Source organism: Triturus cristatus, chromosome 1_2, assembly GCF_964204655.1.
Source record: "Triturus cristatus chromosome 1_2, aTriCri1.1, whole genome shotgun sequence".
In the NCBI taxonomy this organism is placed as follows: Eukaryota; Metazoa; Chordata; class Amphibia; order Caudata; family Salamandridae; genus Triturus; species Triturus cristatus.
Window position 1 is genome coordinate 799,516,600 of NC_140580.1, and position 16,783 is coordinate 799,533,382.

Consider the following 16,783-nt stretch of genomic DNA (forward strand, 5'->3'; position numbering starts at 1 on the left):
GTCTGGGAGTCCTGGCAGTCCGTGTAGTCCCTCCACCGCCAGCGTGGACATCACCTTCTCCTCCCAGGGATGGTATTGTACCGGTCTGGGGGGCGGCCCTCCTCCAGTGATGTTCCCCTGGTTGTGATTGTCAGTCATCTTCCTCTTGACCGTCCTCCGCAGATCGTACCACCTGGATTGGCACTCGTGCCTGGTCCTTCTGGTGGTCCCAACAGCATTCACAGAATCGACAATCCTCTGCCACATGGCCGTTTTTTCGGATATGCTGGTCTGTCTGACCAATGTCCCAAAGAGCTGTGGCTCGACTCTGAGGATTTCGTCGACAAGGATCTCCAGCTCCTCCTTTGTGAACTTTGGATTCTTGGTGGTGGACATGGCGTGGGGTGTGGGTGTGGATGGTTGTGGGGGTGTGGGTGTGGATGGTTGTGGGGGTGTGGGTGTGGATGGTTGTGGGTGTGTGGGTGTGGTAGTGGAGGTGTGTGTGTGAATGTGATGAGGGGGTGTTTGTGTAGGTGGTTGTGTGAAGGTATGCAAGTGTGAGGTTCAAGTATGGTGGTGTGGGTCGTCTGTGGGCTCTGGCAGCAGTGGGTCTGTTGCAAAGGCTCATGGTTTGTGTGTGTGGTCCATTTTTATTGGTCCATTTGTGGGTGTGGCTGTGTTTGAAATTTGTGTGGGTGTGTTATGAGGAGTGATTGAGTTTTGGGCCTCTGTTTGGCAGTTTGGCAGTTGCAGGTGAGTGTATGTGATGTTTGTGGGGTTGTTGGGCATGTTTGGTGGTGTGGGGAAACTCTACTTGACTCTCCTTGTGTAAGTATGGTTTGTCCTGGTTCAGTACGTGTTTTTTTGGCGTCAGTAAGGTCCGTACATGCACTGGTGGGGGTGCGGTGCGTACATACACGGCTGGGGGGGGGTTCGGGGGCGTTCGGGGGCGTACATACACGGGTGGTGGTTCGGTGCGTACATACACGGCTGGGGGGGGTTCGGTCCGTTCATACACGGGTGGGGGTTTGGTGCGTACATACACGGGTGGGGGTTCGGGGGCGTACATGCACGGGTGGGGGTTTGGTGCATACATACACGGCTGGGGGGGGGTTTGGTGCGTACATACACGGCTGGGGGGGGGTTTGGTGCGTACATACACGGGTGGGGGTTCGGGGGCGTACATACACGGGTGGGGGTTCGGTGCGTACATACACGGCTGGGGGGTTTGGTGCGTACATACACGGGTGGTGGTTGGGTGCGTACATACACGGCTGGGGGGGGTTCGGGGGCGTACATACACGGGTGGGGGTTCGGTGCGTACATACACGGCTGGGGGGGGTTTGGTGCGTACATACACGGCTGGGGGGGGGTTCGGGGGCGTTCGGGGGCGTACATACACGGGTGGTGGTTCGGTGCGTACATACACGGCTGGGGGGGGTTCGGTCCGTTCATACACGGGTGGGGGTTTGGTGCGTACATACACGGCTGGGGGGGGTTCGGGGGCGTACATACACGGGTGGGGGTTCGGTGCGTACATACACGGCTGGGGGGGGTTCGGTCCGTTCATACACGGGTGGGGGGGGTTTGGTGCGTACATACACGGGTGGGGGTTCGGGGGCGTACATACACGGGTGGGGGTTCGGTGCGTACATACACGGCTGGGGGGGTTTGGTGCGTACATACACGGGTGGTGGTTGGGTGCGTACATACACGGCTGGGGGGGGTTCGGGGGCGTACATACACGGGTGGGGGTTCGGTGCGTACATACACGGCTGGGGGGGGTTCGGGGGCGTTCGGGGGCGTACATACACGGGTGGTGGTTCGGTGCGTACATACACGGCTGGGGGGGGTTCGGTCCGTTCATACACGGGTGGGGGTTTGGTGCGTACATACACGGGTGGGGGTTCGGGGGCGTACATGCACGGGTGGGGGTTTGGTGCATACATACACGGCTGGGGGGGGTTTGGTGCGTACATACACGGCTGGGGGGGGTTTGGTGCGTACATACACGGGTGGGGGTTCGGGGGCGTACATACACGGGTGGGGGTTCGGTGCGTACATACACGGCTGGGGGGGTTTGGTGCGTACATACACGGGTGGTGGTTCGGTGCGTACATACATGGCTGGGGGGGGTTCGGGGGCGTACATACACGGGTGGGGGTTCGGTGCGTACATACACGGCTGGGGGGGGTTTGGTGCGTACATACACGGGTGGGGGTTCGGGGGCGTACATACACGGGTGGTGGTTCGGTGCGTACATACACGGCTGGGGGGGGTTCGGGGGCGTACATACACAGGTGGGGGTTCGGTGCGTACATACACGGGTGGGGGTTCGGGGGCGTACATACACGGGTGGGGGTTCGGTGCGTACATACACGGGCGGGGGGGGTGGTGGGGTGTTCGGCGCGTATGCGGGCACATGTCTCCATGGTTGCTATGGGAGTTCGGTTCGGACGGTGTTTTTTGCGTACGGTTGTGAAATGGGGAGGACGGGAGGGATCGTACTTGCGCAGTCGGACTTTATTTTTCCGCACGGTGGGTTTTTCGACCGGGGACGTGTCGGTGACTTTTCCCGACCCGAGGACGTGTGGGGAAATCTTCCCAATGCGATTCGTATGGACTTTTTTCCGTTCGAATCGTACTTGGCAGTTTGTACGCTACTTTGACGATTCGGACGGAAAAAAATCCGGATACGAGTCGGACGGGGAATTTTTTTACCGGATCGGAATTGGCACCAAAATGTGTTAAAAGAAAAGGAGAAAGATCCCCTAATGTCACATTTGCTGAGTTCGCCACCTCCGTATGCGCAGAGTGCTACAGCACCTCCGCAACCCTTGAATGCACAGCCTCCAGTTAATGTGCCGCAAGCTTTCCTGCAGCCGCCAGCTCCTCCTCAGCCGGCGCCTGCTCTTGTGGTGCAGCCCCCTCAAGGGCCGCCGACTTTGCTGCCTGCTTCCCTTTGCCTTCTGCGACTTTGCCTGCCCCACCAACTGCCTCCCTTGGCGCTCTTCCCGATACTGTCCTTGCATCTGCATCTACACCTACTCTGCTTCCCTCTGTTTTCTCCCCTGTTCTTATGTCAGATTCTCCTTCTGCACGACAACGCATAACTAGTGCGGTTACTAGTTTTGTGTCGCCTCTCCTTGGGTTATCTAGTGTGATCCCTGGCTCACAACGAAAGCAGTTGCGTAGTCAGCTGCCTGGTTCTGAAGAGAGAGAAGTATTAGACCGCATGGCACATAGATGGATTGTTTACCCTTCGAGATATGATGTGGAATCTGTTCTAAGTGTTTTTCATCAATGGGAAGCACCAAAGCAGAGATACGTTTTTGAACAGATGTGTGCTTTCCTTTGTCAGGAATTAGAGGATAATGGCTTAGAAGCAATTCCACAGGAGTTGTGTCGTTTACGGTTTGAATTCGAAAAAGGCACGATTGTGGGTTCTGATGTCGAAAAAGCAGTTGTGGCGTTGTTGTCTTTTAGGATTGAGGATCCTTCCCAGCAACTGTTTGAGCATGACCACTATGGTAAAAAAGTGCGACAATACCCTATGAGAGAAGTCCCTCCGGTATGGAAAGAAGCCGTTGCGGCTGATCTCAATAACGGTATTGCTGCTGCTCCAGCTCATTTCCAGCGTGTTTGGGTGCATGTCCCTTGGAAACGATCTGAAGTAATAGCGCTTAAACAGACATTGCCTGATCCCCGTAAAAACCCTGCAGGATATTATAAGGAGTTGTCACAGACGGCAGGATCATGTATCATGAATCTAGCTGAGATAGATATGTTGTTTGGAAATGTTGTTCCACAGCCTTTGTGGGGATTGATTCGTAATGCAGATCATGCTGCAGAGTTAGGTGACACATGGGCTAATATTATTATTGCTAATGATGGACAAGATGGTGGTGCCAAGCCTGACCCTTTGGTAGCAGAACTCCCTGCTAGAATCATTGCTTTCATGAAGACTTTAATGCCCGCGATGCGTGTGAATTGGGATAAATTGTCTGCGTGTAAGCAGAAGAAAGATGAAACAGTGTCTGATTTCTTCACCAGGTTTGAGGAACCGTTTATTGACCACAGTGGTCAAGATATGAGTACGGAAGGTGGTCAACGATTGTTTGTTGATAAATTTGTGCATAATTTGCTTCCCGAATTGTGTAAGAAGTTAAAAGATTCAGAGAGTTCTTGGGCTGTTTCCTCATCAGCGCAAATACTGGCTACTGCACAGTATTTCGAAAATAGAGATAAGGATGAGAAAGATAAAGCAGACAAGAAAACGAAAGAATTAAAAACGAAGGTTCTTTTACAGCAAGCTTACCCGCCACGTGGTGGCCAGAGTAATTATCAGCAACAGCCACAGTTTCAGAGAAACGTGCAAAGGTACGAGTATTCTCAACCACGTGTTCCTGTAGGCCCTAATCAATGTTCATATTGCAAGGAAGAGGGTCATTTCAAGTTTAGTTGTCCTATTCTGTTACAGCCCGCTAATGGCGCTTTTAGCACCAGAGGTAGAGGTGGTCAACAAGCTCCTAGAGGTAGGGGACGCGGGAATGTTTCCCAGAACGCGCGTCCTCTTCCATCTCAAAATACGATTAATAGTTTTGATCAGTAAGGCAATGCAACTGGTAGGACAGCTCAGTACTATAACAATGACTATTATGCAGAGGATGAAAATGTAGAAAGTAATGATCACTAGGATAGCCGTAGACAAAGAGAGGGAGTTGTTTCAGTGCCAGTGGATCAGAGTGGACCGTATGTCAAGGTGACTGCAGCGGGTGTGTCAGAACCTTTTCTGTTGGATACTGGTGCTGTAAAAAAGTTCAATTATGCATTCAAAACTCCCTGGCGCACCTTTGTCTGGCGACACGAATGTTTCAGTAGGTTTTTCTGGCGCCCGGTTAGGAACCCGATCTCTAGTCCTATGCCCCTTTCTGTTGGACCTTGTGAGCTGAAAGCTCCCCTTATCCTAACGACAGGTTGTGGTGAAAACCTGTTAGGATTAGATTTATTGAAGAGATTACATGCAACATTATATTGTTCCCCCTCGGGAGTACAACTTACACTTGGTAGGGAAGTGATTTCTCCAATGTATTTGTCAAGGAATGAACTGCCAGCTGAATTGTTGTCTCTTCCGGATACTCTTTGGGCTTCTGGTCTTAATGATGTGGGCCTTTTGGAAATACCGCCATACAGGGTAACTTTGAAAGCCAATGTTAAATTGCCATGCATTCCCCAGTACAAGATCTCTAATGAAGGTGAAAAAGCGTTGCTAGCGATTATCTATGATCTGATTGAAAAGGATGTAATTGAAGAGACAAGAGGTAACGTTTGCAATAGCCCTGTTTTGCCTGTTTTAAAACGTACTGACCCTTCACAGCCACCTGTTTACAGATTTGTGATCGATCTTAGAGAGGTAAATAAGATTGTGTGCCACAGTTTCCAGTTGTCCCTGATATAACTGCCTTGTTAACTATGATTCCAGCTTCCGCTGCTTGGTTCTCAGTGATTGATTTAAAGAATGCTTTCTTTAGCATCCCGATTGCAGAAGAAAGTAGGGATATTTTTGGTTTTAGCCTATGAGGTCGTAGCTTCCGTTTTAAACGTGCTCCTCAAGGCTACTGGGAAAGCCCATCAATATACAATCAAGCTTTAAAAGCACAGCTTGATGCAATTGTTTTACCTAGTGGTGCCACCCTTATCCATAATGTTGACGATTTACTAATCGCCGCGGATACTGAGGAGATTTGTAAAGAAGCTACGGTGTCATTGTTGCGTCATTTGTCTGCCTTCCATCACAAAGTGTCTCTCTCAAAACTGCAATATTGTCGACAAGAAGTGACCTACTTAGGTCATCTCTTTTCGAAGGAGGGAAGGAAACTGACCCCAGAAAGAATTCAGGCCATTGCAAAATTGAGCGTGCCAAGAACACAGAGAGAAGTGCGTGCTTTCTTGGGTATTACTTCCTACTGTAGGCAGTGGATCCCGAGTTTTTCTTTGCTGGCAAAACCTTTATTAGCATTGACATGTAAAGATACACCGAATCTCGTCCCATGGTCTGAAGAGTGTCAGAAAAGTTTTTCTGAATTGCGTGAGGCATTGGTGCCAATTACGATCCGGTAAAAAAAATTCCCGTACGACTCGTATCCGGTCTTTTTACCGTACGAATCGTACAAGTGCCGTACAAACTGGCAATCATGATTCGCATGGTAAAAAGTCCATACGAACCGCATTGGGAATCATTCCCCACACGTCCTCGGGTCGGAAAATGTGTCTGACACGTCCTCGGACGATTTACCGTACAAACGTGAAAAGTGAAGTCCGACCGAGGAATCACGATCCGTCCCGGGCGTCCGAATGTACAACCGTATGGTTAAAAGACCGTCCGCACCGAACTCCAATAGCAACCATGGAGACGTCCAAACAGGTGCCCGGTACGCGCCGTCCCCCCCCGGCCCCCGCATGTACGCGCCGTACCCCCCGTGTATGTACACCCGAGTACGTGTCGAACCCCCCCGTGTATGTACACCCGTGTATGTTCGAGTCGTACCCCCACCCGTGTATGTATGGTGCGTACCCCCAGCGCGTACATACACGGGTGGGGGTACGTCTCGAACGTACACGGGTGTACATACACGGGGGGTACGGCGCGTACATGCGGGGGCTGGGGGGGTACAGCGCGTACATGCGGGGGCTGGGGGGACGGCGTGTACATGCGGGGGCTGGGGGGGGTACGGCGCGTACATGCGGGGGCTGGGGGGGTACGGCGCGTACATGCGGGGGCTGGGGGGGGTACGCCGCTTACCGGGCCACCTACTCTGGTCGTTTCGCGCCATACTTCGCTTTTCCGGCACTTTTTGGGTGCCGTAAAAATATTGCCGTCCGGACTGCTGTCGGTTTGAATCGTAATTCCTGGGTCGTGAAACGCGGCCTGAGAGCGTCCCGACGTCACGTCGGCGCATTCCCCGGATCCCATTTGTATGTATCTTTTCGTCGGTCGGTGTTTTGTACGACTCGTACGGAAATGGTGTTTCCGTGCGAATCGTACTTGCATGTTTGTAAAGTTTTACGACCGGGTACGAGTCGGACGGAAAAAAGCCTCCGTCCGACGGTTCGTACCCGGTTTTTGCCGGATCGTAATCGGCACCATTATGTTCAGCTCCTGTGTTGGGCACTCCCGACTACAGCAAGCCTTTTACATTGTATGTTCACGAGAAAGAAGGTTGTGCATTGTCAGTGTTGACACAGTCTTTTGGAGACAAACAGCGCCCATGTGTGTATTTTTCATCGTAATACAAAACGGTTGTGCTTCATTAGAAGTGATCCAGCCGTTGGCACTGGCTTCATTAACTAAGATCCGGATAGTCTGAAGTAGACGTGTGGTGGGATCTTCGGCAAGGGGTTGATAGAAATTGGTGTTGCCCAACTGTCTCAAGCATTCAGAGCGGTAGGCAGTGGTGTCCATCAAGACAGTGGCGCCGCCCTTGTCGGCTGGTTTGATCATTATGGAATCATCAGAGGTAAGGGAGTGTAACGCTTGAAATTTACTTGCGAGTACTCCAAGACTCATTTACCATTCCTTGACATTCTCATCACCCCCTCGGAAGGGCGTTTGGGCACTGAGCTATACAGAAAACCCATGGCGGTGAATGCTCTTTTAAAATATGATAGCTTTCACCCACGAGCTCTGCGTGATAATCTGCCCTTTGGCCAATTCCTGCGCCTAAAACGAAACTGTTCCTCTAGTGACAAATACAAGGAACACGCCAACAATCTCTCCAAACAATTGAAGGCTAGAGACTATCCTAAACATCTCATTCGCAGGGCTTCTAAACGAGCAGCTAACAACAACCGAGAGGCTCTGTTAGAACCTAAGATTCCTAAGGCATCCGGAAACAGACTCACGTGTGTTCACACCTATTGCCAATTTTCCAATAAATTCAAGAAAATCATTCTAACCAATTGGAAGATTCTCAATATAGGTGAGGGTGGGCTACCTAAACCCCTCTTTGCGTTTAAACGCAGCAGCAATATCAGGGACCAACTGATACATACCCGCCCACGCACTAACCAGAGATGCACCCAACCTACCCTGTGGGGTCTCCCTCCAGTTGTGGGCCATTACCCATGCGGTTCTTGTGCTGCATGCAGTCTTACCTCCGTGACCAAGGAAATTGACATTGGCACTGGCCGACCTTGGACTCTGAGGAGCCATACGAACTGCAATAGCTCTCATCTGATTTATTTGATCACCTGCCCTTGCGAGCTGAGATACATTGGCATGACCACCCGCCGTATTAAAACCCGTATCTTGGAACACAAGAGCACGATACGGTGTGGCCGCACCTCCACCAAACTCACAAACCACTTTTTGGAGGTGAATCATGCTCCCGATGATTTACACTGGACCGTCATTGACAAACCCCGCATACCACCACACATTACAGACAGCTCCGCTTTTCTTTTTAAACGGGAGCAGAGGTGGGTGTACAAACTACAAACACATGTTCGGGGTCTCAACGACGATATCCCTTGGCTATCGTTATAAACACACTTAGCCTGTCCTTTTGACCTTGTTTCACATTTCTGAGAGGGGCACTCGTGATCCAGCCCGCACCACATCATTGCCTTGCCTACCCTCTGTATACACTGGCTTAAACACCTGTGGCCGTTGTATATATACATGTGTGTATATATACATATATATTTTGTTCCCTAACCGTCTGCCCAATAATCCGTGGCCTCCCTGGGACATCCCACACCACCCATGCGAAAGTAGGTGTTTTACACATCTGCCCGTACTCTCCATGATGCCTCGCGCATTCCAGAGCAACACGTGCCTTGACAGCCTACTTTCTAACCTGACGGCGGCTTCCGCATTCTTTACGCTCCCGCGCCATCTCCCTGACTCTTCATGACGCTCGAGCCAGCGATTTTGACAGCGTCATTCTTGCCCTGTCATTCCCATCTCCCAGGTTACAGCCAGTTAGTTGAGACAGCGCTTCGTATTGGCTCCTACTCTTGCACGCATACATTACCTGTCGCGCGATTGGCCCTCCATCCGCCGGCAGTTTTTCATTTCTTTCGCCTCCGTCCAACCATACGGGACCTTCGGCTGCAGGCTCATTCCAGCCTGGTTCCCCGACGGACAGGTAGGCTTTTTCGCTCTCTGGGTTTCACTTGATTACTTGAATTTGAAGGCGCCTACCCTCGAGCGTTGCCTTTTTTGCCTCAACTTTGGTTCGCCTCTGTACGGACTTGTATTACCTCACATTACTCTGACTATCTGCTCAGCATTTAGCCACGTTTTAATCTTCACGATGATCTCACCGAGCTCATTTTCGTGTGCAGACACTGCCTCCGGCAGTTCTCCCTCGTTTTCAGTTGATTTTCCCACTTCTTTTACACTTGCTCTTGATATGTAAGCCCCCATCAGCAGCCTTACATTTTCCTTTCAGAGCGGTGTTCCTTCCTGAGCGGTTGCCAGGTGGAGGTCCTCTTACCACCCAGTTTGTACGGGTGAGTGGACCATGCTTCAAGTTTATATTTTTCCTATTAGTCATGACTGAGCATATTAGTTCCACACATTTTTACACTGTCTCCCCTTCTTTTGTTATCTAGGTGCTGTATGTATCTCTGAGGAGACTTGCACTCTACAATCAAGTTGAGGGTGCCCATCATATCCTTTGTCACGTTGTTTTTTCCTTGCAGTAGCTTCAAGGTCCTGATGAAAGCCTAGCCTAGATAGGCGCTATGGCTGAAACATGTCGACCACATTCTCTCACGTTGCTTCATTGATCACACCAGATTAGTGTTGCCCCCTCTTCTTTTTAATCTAATATCGGTACGGCATTGTTTAACAGAAGTCCTCTGGCCGTCCCGTCACTAGTTTTAATACACTCCCCTTTTCACTACTACCAGCACTGCAATCCCCACTCACTTCAGGCTCATTTGTGGATTTATTCCACTTTCTTGGTGCATAATAATCATAGCACAAAGTACTCACGTCTCACACAAGGGCGCTGTCGCCCCTTGAGATTTTGAGATTTTCTTTGGGATGAAAATCCCATGTGATGGGGTTAGTTACCCACGGTGATTGTATGACCATGGTTTTGGAGCTTTCTCCAGTTTCACTACGTACATTAGGTTTTCCCTCCTCACCCTACATACCACCTATTTCTCTTTACCATTAGACCCCAGGATTTCTTTTGTGTTATATGTATTTTTCATCGACCTTGAATCCGGTAGCTAAGGCCTTGCCAAGTTGTTTGAGAGCCACAGCGGCAGCAGCTGTCTCTATTCGACAGTCTGCTGGGTTAGTAATGAATAACACGTTAATTGTGATGGTTCCGCACGCAGTGGACACGTTGTTGAACAGGACCAAGACACAGCACTTAACTAGTGCTCGATTGTCAGGTTATTAGTTGACACTATTAGCGAGTCATGTACACATAAAAAGATGCAACACATTGAATCCAGCTACTTTATTGCCGATTGCAGCAGACACCGATGAGATTGACCAGCATGATTGTCTGTTCAGAACAGAAGAGGAAACAAAAGGGAGAGTGGATCTTAAGGATACTGCCTTGACTGAGTGTGATGGTACCTTACGGGTGGATGGTTCATGCTTCAAGCTTCCGAATGGTGATACGACTGCTGCATATGCTGTTACGAGTTTGCACACGGTTGTTGAAACCGCACGTATACCACATAACTCGGATCAAGCAGCAGAGCTAATTGCACTTACAAGTGCATGTGTGTTGTCGAAAGCTATGAATGTGAACATATACACCGATAGTCAGTATGCGTTTGGCGTGGCCCATAGTTTTGGGCGCTTGTGGAAAGAACGTGGATTCCTGACTTCGCATGGAACCAAAATTCAGAATGGTCAGTTGGTGAATGATCTCCTTGAGTCACTGACCTTGCCGCTACAAGTTGCGATTGTGAAATGCAGTGCGCACAAGAAAGTTACCGTTGATGTTGGTCGTGGTAATGCATTTGCTGATGAAGTTGCGAAAGAAACAGCAAAGAATGTAAATAATCGAATGTATGTTGCAGGCCCTGCAAGATGGGTTGGTGATGTTGGAATGTGTGAAGACACGATAGAGAGCGTGAAGTCCCTTCAAGCTGAAGCCACAGAGAAAGAATTGAGCAAGTGGAGAGAAAGTACGGGTAAATTGGATGAAAAAGGTTGTTGGGTCGATTTGTCAGAACATCAGCATTGGGTGTTACCCGATGCATATGTGCTTGCAGTGGTGACGATGGCTCATGGAATGGCCCATATTAGTGTAAAAGGGATTTGCAAGTTGTTGGCTCCAGTATGGCAAAATGCTGGACTTCCCAAATGTGCAGAGAATGTGGTCAAGAATTGCATGGTGTGTCTGAAATACAATCCTGGTAGGGGAACCCCAACTCCAGCTGGTCATTTTGCACCTCCAACGTATCCGTTCGAGGTTTTGCAGCTACATTTCATCCACATGGAAAGGTGCAACAATTTAAAATATGTACTCGTTGTTGTCTGTGCCTTCTCAAAGTGGATAGAAGCATACCCTTTAAAAGACAATACTGCCTTGTCCACAGCTAAAGCCCTTGTCAAATAATTTTTCCCTAGGTTTGGAATGCCAAGAATGGTCTGGAGTGATAATGGGAGTGAATTTGTGGGTCGAGTGATGAAAGAAGTATGTGAGGAGCTGGGGATTCAGCAGAAATTTCACGCTGCAAATCACCCCCAATCAGCTGGATTAGTAGAGTGCTATAACGGCACCTTAAAACTTAAATTAGCTAAGATTCAAGCAAGCTCTGGTCTTAAATGGCCTGACGCGCTGCCTTTAGCACTCCTGTCAACAAGAATGACTATGCACTCACGAATGGGACTTAGTCCGTATGAGATAGTGTTTGGCCGCCCGGCCAACATATGGGGAGTGCCAAGGCCTACAAAATTCAGCGAAATCGAACATCCAATACTGCTTGATTATCTGCATGAATTGCGTGTTTTACACCAACAGGTGCACGATACTCTGCCTCAGGCCTCTGAAGCTCCAGGACATCCCATCGATCCTGGAACGTGGGTGCTGGTGAAGAATTTTCAACGGGCAAAGAATGATGAGCCCCGTTGGACCGGCCCCCATCTCGTCCTTCTTTCTACAAGATCGGCTGTTCGAGTGAAAGGAAAGAAGAACTGGATCCACGGCGTCCACTGTAAAAGGGTCCCTTTGCCTTTGCCATATGACCGGTGGGTCCAGGAGGGGATCGCTGATTCTGAAACTGAGACCGTGCCTCGTTTTCTGCCTTTTAGCGATGCGCGTGTGAAAGGAACAAGCTCTGAGCAAGAAAGTGACAATATTCTGCAAGAAGCTGTGCCACCGTCAATGCGATTGGATACTACAGAGCCTGAACTTTTGTTTCAAGATCAGACAGTACCCGGACGAGAACGCTATAACTTGAGGCCTAGAACTATGGACAAATAAAAATTCCTTTTCTTTGATATTTTTGACAGTACAGCTCTCTCTCATCTGAGAAACTTTCTTATTTTTGGTTTTTCTTTTTCGAACCACCATCCGGGTTCAGCTGTAGGGTCGCGGTGCCAAGACTTTGGGGTACAAGCCGGAGACGTTAGGTCAACGGTTCTGGTTAGTCTGGGGCGTTCCCTGGACTGACAGTTGTATTCCTAAGCAGAAGAAACTCACCCGCCGCAAACAGCACGATTAGTGGATGGAGTTTTTCAAGATGGAGAGACCCGCTGAGAAAATGAACTTTAAAAAAAAAATATGTAAAATAATGAAGAGCCAACGTTTTGTATTATTATGTCTGTTTGCACTAGTTAGTATGATGATGTTTACTGTGGGATATGTATTATTGTCCTCTCAAGTGCCATTTGCACCCCCTGTACAGCCTATACCTACTCCTACTGTCTCCTCACACTCTTTCCACCCTCTGCCTGAACACGAACAAGCTAGACGGTCTGAGTTCGTAAACAACTCATTTATTCAACTCCTGCACCAGCACCAACTAGTTATGAATACAACCAATTGCTGGGTTTGTGGTTTAATGCCACATACCATTAATAAGGGTATCCCATATCTAGTGCTGCCGTTCAGCTATTATGGATCGTCATGGGCATTCCAGACTATGTTTCTTTTTGCATTAGATGCCTACTCCCCGCGACAACCGCGTTCCATCAAACCTAGCACGAACAATAAGGCCTTAATGAAAGGAGTTGCTGATATGAGCAGAGATATCGACGCATACTCATCTATTCCTAAGGATGAATTACGAGCTTATGTAGGTTGGAACGCGACGGGGTATAGCATTAGCCTGGGTGAAAAGCAGCGAAAAATTTCATCCCCAATTTGGGTCGTACCCCACATAGGTCGGTTCTGTTTACAAGGTAATGGTCAGAATCCAAGAGCTCAACTGGGGAAAAGTGACTGTACTGAAACGTACACTTTTCCTTCACAATTTTCCCCTGCGTTTTTGGCTGCCAAGGGTACATATTTTGTTTGCAATGACCGAGCATATACATGGTTGCCCCCTGATTTCTCGGGCACATGTTATATTGCAAACTTGCTACCGCCAACATTTACTGCTGCCTCTGATTATCACAAGACCAGAGTTGTGAGAGGCGTTGTTAGTCAGGAGGATACTGCCGGTCAGGAAGCGGGAGACTTCTTTTTGGGTTTCCTGCCGTTTTGGGGACCAATGCTCAATAGTAGGAACCTGAGACAACTGACTCGTGTGGTTGAATCCACTGTTAATGTAACGGGTGGTGCCCTTGGTAATTTGACAGCTGAGCTCCAAGCGGATCGCCTCATGACTTTGCAGAACCGTATGGTTCTAGACGTCATACTTGCAGACCGTGGTGGAGTATGTAAGGTCATCCAATCTAGCTGTTGCATTTTCATACCAGATAACGCTCCAACAGTTTATCAAGCCATCTCCAAACTGCATAAAATATCTGAATCTATTCACGTGGATAAAGGAGATTGGTCACTGATGGGGTGGTTCTGGGAACTGATATCTGCCTGGGGATGGAAGATTCTGATGGTCATTGGAATGATCTTAGCCATTCTTTTCCTGTTCTGTCTGTGTGTACAGTGTGCTCCTACAGTATGTGGCCTCTGTGCTACATCGTGTATAAGGAAACCTGTAATGAGGGACGAGCTAAGCAATAGGATGATGCTACAGCAACATCTCCATGACCTTATGAATATAGACCTGGACTCGGATTAATATGAGTATATTTATTGCCTATGTAAGGGCAAAAGGAGGGTCTGTGGTACTTTAAATTTTGGGACCATGTAGGAGGCATGGCCCTACCCTGCCTATTTCGGTATCAGCGAACCGCGAATGGCCAATGCGGTAATGTACAAGTGTTTTGCATAACGGTTCATCGGTAAATTCACTTTGTATACAATATTACACATTGACTTCGTGGGTTCCATTTTAGAGCGGTAGCCATCTTATGGTTGCCCTCACATAGGCTGCGCATTAAGGCCATGCACAGGCCTTCATAACACATGTACCTTCTATTGACTTCTCTGTGACCTGTGCGAATTGGCTCCACTGCCCGAGGTCAGTCCGGTCTCACGAGCTCCCCTTCCTACGGCCACCTGTGATTACCATCAGGGTTTGACACACCATAAAGCCTTTCATCTGTGGAAATGTGGATTTTCCTGATCAGTTATGTCCCCTATCTTGGACCCCAACGGTTCTATATGCATGTTACAAGTACATGTATGTTCCCTCCAGTTCCAGTTTCTAAGAACGCAAATATATGTGTGTCTACCGTCGACATGTTCTCTGTCAGATCCGCCATCAATGGGCTGGATATTCGATTCCTAAGTATGAAAGGCCACCGACTTTATATGGCTAAGTTACTCCATTTTTACAGTTCAGGCAAGTAGGCCCGATTCTGTCCTCAAAGCCTTTCCCTGCTCTCTGTCTCTGACAGCTTCAGCTTGAGCTCGCATCTGTATCCATGAACTTTGTCCTACTCCCTGTGCAGCTAACGGTGCCTGCCTCGGCCAGTTTTCGCCTGCCTGCCAAGAAGCTGTATTTCACCTTCGAATTATCTATTTTGCTCTCTAGCCGATGCATTCCTGTCTAGTGATTTAGGTAAACATTTCCTTTAGCTCACAAGTAAAGGACTCAGCCCTTCCGTCCTCCTGCAAGTGATTCATAGCCCTGTTGCCATGGAAAGTTTTCTGCCCCTCGCATCTCATATAGACACTTAGACGCTTGTACACGCACACAGTCAGTATAGACTAGATTCTGTCCGAGAGTCCTTCCTTGTGGATAACATAGTTCTCTAAACATAGGATGTTAGATATGATTTGGGATTAGGTTGACTTGACCCCCCAGACTTCTCGTCTCCACATGTAGAGCTAAATGTCAAGTCCCTTCACCCCCTAGTTGCACGTCACTCACACGTCATGCTGCTGCGCGCGCATCTATGCCAAGTATTATCTTATAGATCCACCTATGTCTGATAATCCTAACCAATCATGTTTCCTTTATTCCTTATTACGCCTAGTTTCGATTACGTACCTGTTTTGTCACTTTTCTTATCAAATGTTACGCCTTCTACATTCGTTTCATTGTAATGTACTTATTATAAAAATGCATGTCTGTCAATAAAGTATTGTACTTCACTTCCTGAACCCTCGTGGTGACGGAACCTGAAGGCCGCGACTCGAGTCGGCCATTTTGAGTGGAATAAAGCCCATTTAGAAAACCTCTTATACCACGGATTCTGCCTCTTGTTATTTTGAGCTATTTTATTTTATTTCAAGATCCCGTATGAAATTCAGTCCGGTAAAGAAGATTTTATTTACCACATAATGGCGCCCGAACAGGGACACTTTCTCATCTCACGCGCCGGCGGTGCGTTGCAGGCCCGGTCTCCTGCCATAGCTGGACGGACCATAAACGCGTACCAGCAGGATTTCCTGTAAGCTCCCTCCGGTCAAGCGGGGGCGACTGAGGCTGCGATCAACCCAGACGAGGCGGTGAGAAGTGCGAAGTATCCCGACCAGAGCCTAGCTGAGAGAGCAAGATCCGAGGTATACAGAGGCCCACCAGGTTTTTCGAAATCCCGATGTCCAGAGGGTCCGCTGTCCGCAGTCATCGAGTCCTGTCCATTCTCTGAGGCCTTCCGTTTCAAGGAGCTACTCGGTGAGTACCATCGCCGGGGAGGCGTGTTGACGCGCACATAGGTTGTGCCGGTCAAGACGGATTTGGGTACACAAATCCGGTCTGCACTGTTTAGCAGTGTATATGTACTGTTTAGCAGTATATCAAGTATTCCGAAGTATTCAGTTATTGTCAAGAATTCAGCGTGGTGATTAGTTAGGCAGACTGTCATCATTGTCGGTCATTATTAAATGTTTAATGTTTAATGTTTTCAGAAATGTCTTGCATATTGTGGTATGAATGAGTGTTCATTGTTCACTGTTCATTATTGTGTTTTTCGTATTAAGTGAGTTCAAGAGTAAGTATCAGATCAGTTGTCAATATGCCGCTCTTCTCGAAGTTAAGACAGATTACTACCAGAAAAGGGGTGCTTGAAGAAGCAGTTCCTATTCCTCCTAGGGACACTCCAGGGCATTTTATGTACCATAAGCATGGCTTAGATGCCATATTGTTTCTTGATCTATGGGTAGATTATACCAAGGGATTGCCGGAAAGTCAAAGGTGGCCCGTAGCGGGAACCTGGGATGCAGAGTGCATCATGAAAGTGGAGGAAGAGTTATGGAAAAGAAAGGTCAGACAGTCACAGAAAGACGCTGTTGAGTTATGGCGTAAAGAA